We start from the raw sequence: 5,034 nt of genomic DNA, 5'->3' as shown, positions 1-5,034 counted from the left end.
TTTCAGTTTATTCTTTATGTATGACATTTGCATTTTATATTTTTAAATAAAAGGAAATCTTCTTCAATGTAAATAGTTTGTTACTAATGTAGTTTGTAATCTCTCTAATGTTGCAGGAATATAGATAATTTTATAATATATAAGAGCTTTAGTCGAAAAATAAACATCTCTTAGAAATAATTTTAAGCCCAGTTTTTTTTTTTCTTGCACCATTATTTAGAGTTTGGTATGACTAATTTTAGTTTTTCCTTTTTGGTTGAGTGAACATTAGGTGCAAAGTGAAAGTGGAAGTGCAAGTTTCCCACTTTTCTCTAGATTATTCAAAAACAACAAATGTTTTGCATAAAGTTGTAGAGTATAAAATTCTGATATATATATATTCTATATATATATATAAGCTAATGAAAATTTTATCCCTGTGAATATATACTGTGAGATTTTAATAGGGCTTTCTAACTTGTGTCAATCACAAGTAAGGGAAACACAGGGATCGTTTAGAAGAATTTGTTTAGATAGCAATTTCTTGTCCCTTCACTCAGAGCGTGGGAACCACTGATGAAAGCATTTTTACAAAACTTCTCTTGAATTAATTAAATAGAAAAAGTGGAATGAGATCATAGAATAAGAGAATATTTTAGAATTACTTTGATATGAGCTGAATTAAGCTAAAAATAAATAAATTAGGAAGTTAATTAAATTAGATTTATATATATATATATATATATAAAGGAAAGTTAGTTTTGTATTAAAACTGAATGATACATGAGTATATTGAACAGCATCATGCAAACAATAACTCTTTGCCAGTGAATTTAGTAAAAGAAAAGGCATATTAGAGTAAAATATGCAACACACATTTAGTTGTTGTTTCTAACGGCTTTTGTCTAGACAAGCCCACTGACTTTAAGAAGTCATTTGTGATTTAAGCCTCTTGTTTTTTCAGGGCCAAGAGAATGACTTAACTACACACACGTCACAACTTTTTTTTTTTTTTTTAGGGAGTGAACTTCATGCATGCATTTCATTCACTCATTGTAATTTAGACCTGAGTTAGAGAACGATCATCCCTGATTCAGTACCCCCAGTACTCTCCGACATGTAGGATTTATGACCACGACAGATTTATACGCGCATCAGCCACCACTCACGCGGGAAGTCATCGGCCGGCGGGGTTCGAAACTGCAACCCAAAGGACGCGAATCCAACGCCCTACCAACCAGGCTATCCCGGCCTTCTGTTGTAGATATCCATAAGGTCTTGAGTCAAATCCTACAAAGGGTTGATGGTCTGTTGATCTGTACTTTCAGAAACATGTAAACACAACAGCTCAAAAATGCAGCGGTTTTAACTATATCAAATTTGGTGTGAGATTTTGTGACTACATGAGTAGTTCTGTGTCAGATTTCTGTTTCAATCGGTTGGGAAAAACGTGTCTAGAATACAAATTTTTTGAATACTGTAAACCGCATGAAAGGAATTAATCGCCCCCTCTCCCCCCCCCCCAAAAAAAAAAAAAATCTCGCCTAGAATCATACCATCTATTTAGTAAAAATGCTAAATCCATATCAACAGTTAATCTTCCGTAACTATTGTACACTAGTGCCATGCGAAGTATTTTATAGGATAACACTTTTATTTGAAAGTATACAAGAAAATTTTGGGAAGACCACTATCGCTGATTTTTTAAAAAAAATTTGATTGTTAAAAGTATCTACCAATTGGTAAGAACATGTAGATTAATTATCCGAGGAAATTCAACTTAATTATGTATTTATTTTTCGTAGTAATAATTAAGTCCTTGTATTAGGAGGGGCCGCGGTGGACTGGTGGTAAGGTCTCGGCTTCGGAACCGGAGGGTTTCAGGTTCGAGACTCGCTTCCACCGAAGAACCGTCGTGTAAGGGGGTTTGTTGCACGTTAAATCCGTCGTGAGCAAACGTCCTCCCGCTGGTGTGGTGTGGAGAGGGGGTGCCAGCTGAGGTGTCGTCCTCGTCGTCTGAACGCGGTTCAAAATAACGAGGTCCGTCCCAAAATAGCCCTAGTGTTGCTTCAAACGGGACGTTAATATACCCAAAACCAAAAACCAAACCTTGTATTAGGAGAATAATTATGCATCGGATATTTTTTTTTCTAGTGCAAAGAGTTAAAAAGGCTAAAGACAAAATACAAAGATCCTGAGTCAAGATTTTATTTTAAAATTACGGATTGAGAACTACCTATACGAGATCATCATTCTGAAACTGCTGATTCATATCGCAAAGTAGAACCAATTGTAAATCTATTATCGAAATAAAAGATTTGATGCATTATTATTTAGGAACAGACGCGATGAGAAATGCCATTAATTTAAATTGATCACTGTTTTCATATTTCAGGACAAATGTGTCTGCGTTTCTAAGTGTAGTTCGAGTTTGCATCAAAATGCATCTTGCTTCTTGCTCCTTATAGCAATTTGTTTTAAAAGTCATTATTTAAATGGAATAGATTAAGTTAAAACTGCAAGTGATATCCTTAATTTCAAACTCTTTTTAAAACTGTAATTATAAAAAAATACCCAGACCAAATGTAGATTAGTTCAGTTTAGTTTTATTAACGTCTCTTTTATAAGCAACTCTTGGGCTATTTTGGGATGGACCTCGTAATTTTGAACCACGATCGGATGATGAGGACGATACCTGAGCTGGAACTCCACCTCTCCAAACTTCCACACCACATCAGAGAGAGGACGTATTGCTCCGACAGATTTAGCGTGCACCAGACCCGCTTTCACGGCGGTTCTTCTGTGGAATCAAGTCGCGAACCTGAAACCCTACGGTACCGAAGCCGATACCTTGTCACCAGGCCACCGCGGCCCCTGACCAAACGCAGAAAAAGTATGGTTAGGAACTTCATAGAATTCTTAAATATCCCAGTACAAAAGAATGAAATCCCAATCAATCAACTTCAAATCTGCTCCTGGTAATGCATTCGGAAGCTATTTTATAATATACAATATTAAAAAAATCTAGCGTTTTGATAAAATTTCACAGGTTTATATATATATATACACTCATGTCCAAAATTAAGGTCACAAACATAAAATCTGCGAAAAATGAAAACTATTCACTGTGTTACCACGAAAGTTGGCACAGTGGTACACTACAATAGAAGAAAGAACATAGACACATAACAACATGGAAACGATTTTAATTGGGAATTAAGAAACAAGGTATACCAAAAAGTGTTACATTATGAAGCAGAGATAAAGCATTTATCTCGGGGAAAGCCTGTCTAATATGGAGTGTGACCACCGTGCACTGCTATACAGGCTTCACTACGAGCTTTCAGACTGTTTATGAGGGTGTCAATAAATGCTTGGGGCAAAAAAGCCCATTCTTCAAAAAGCGCGGCTTTTAACTCTTGGAGGGAGTTAGGCTGTTCAATGGCTCTTTCGAGACCATCCCAAACATGTTCAATAAGACTGAGATCCGGGGACCTCTAGGGCCAGTCCATACATCGAATTTCCTCTTCCTCCAGAAAATCATCAACGATTTGGGCTCTGTGTGGACGCGCGTTATCGTCCATAAAATGATGTCTGGGCCAAAAGCACCCCGGAACAACCTCACATAACCTTCAAGGATCTCAACCCTATAGCGATGTGCATTGACAGTACCCGCATCGAAGACGTGCAGTGGTGTACGACTGCCCAACATTATGCCATCCCAGATAAGGATCCCTCTGCCACCAAATCTGCGGATTTCTTTTACGCAGGAGGGATGCTAGAGAGCTCCTCGCTCTCTCCAGATGAGGATTCGAAGAGTGTCACTCTGTGTGGTAAATCTCGACTCATCACTGTAAAGAACACGGCCCCATTCTTGTTGTGCCCAAGACTGTAATGTTCGGCACCACAACAACCGGACTTTTCTGTTTGATGCAGTCAAAGGGACGCACTCAACTTGTCGCCAGGCATAAAGGGCCCTCTCTGCTAGACGTCTGTATTCTGTTTGTCTGGAAATTCTTATTCCAGACGCAGCAGCAAGGTCACGAGCAACGGCTCCTCAACGAGCAGGTTGAGGTGCCGTTGTCAGCCTATGCCGTCGTGCGCTTAATGCCAAATAGCGATCCTGTGCAGGCGTCGTTGCTCTGTGACGGCCTTGGTCGGTCTTCCTGGTTACAGTACCACTTGTTTGGAATTGATTCCACAACTTGGATACCACTTTTGGTGCCACTTGTAACCATCGAGCCATCTCCGCTTGAGACTGCCCAGCTTCAAGCCTGCCAACAGCTCTCCATCTCAAGGAATCGTCTAAACGATTGTGAGAACTCATTCTCACTGGAAATAGGTTAACTTTTTTGTTTTAGTGCAATATTCTCAAAATTGCAGGCAAAAATCCCAGATGCCTAAACAGTCTAATTTCAGTAGTTCCTCAAAATCTAATACTAAACAACATTTTTTCCCACAACAAAGGTTAATATCGTGTTACCGGTCCTTCACGATATACAAAATATAAATTGCTTAAATTTTACTGGTATCCATTTAGAATTATTTTGAAAAACATATTTGTGACCTTAATTTTGGACATGAGTGTATATATGTATAACTTACGAAGATAAGGTATTGTAATTGTTTACGGTCTCAGTTTTGACAGTTCTTTGCTTTTCAAAGCTCCCTGTGTCCGGAAAAGTACCGTAGTCTATCTGTTCGAATATAAATTAATACGATATCTACGAAAGAGAAACGGATGGATAAAATTTAGCACACAAATTTAAAATTCAAAGAGTAGATATCATTAAATTTGGAATCAAATCCATCATTGAACTTCTACAAGCACGTAAACGCAGTAATCAAATTGATTTAAGTATATGAAATTTGGGAAGTGAATTTGGAATTATATTTGTAATCGCAAAATTTTGATTTCAATCGTTTGAGATAAAAAAAAATGCGTCTAAAATAAAGATTCGTTGTGCTAGTGAAATAACCGCATCTGAGCCGTGAATCGCCGAAGATAGCACACTCATAGGTTCTTTCGTAAATATTATTTGTCATTTGCATACG

The sequence above is a fragment of the Argiope bruennichi genome, chromosome 9, assembly GCF_947563725.1.
Source record: "Argiope bruennichi chromosome 9, qqArgBrue1.1, whole genome shotgun sequence".
NCBI classification, from domain to species: domain Eukaryota; kingdom Metazoa; phylum Arthropoda; class Arachnida; order Araneae; family Araneidae; genus Argiope; species Argiope bruennichi.
The sequence above is the reverse complement of the archived record's forward strand: the minus strand, read 5'-3'. Positions refer to the sequence as shown.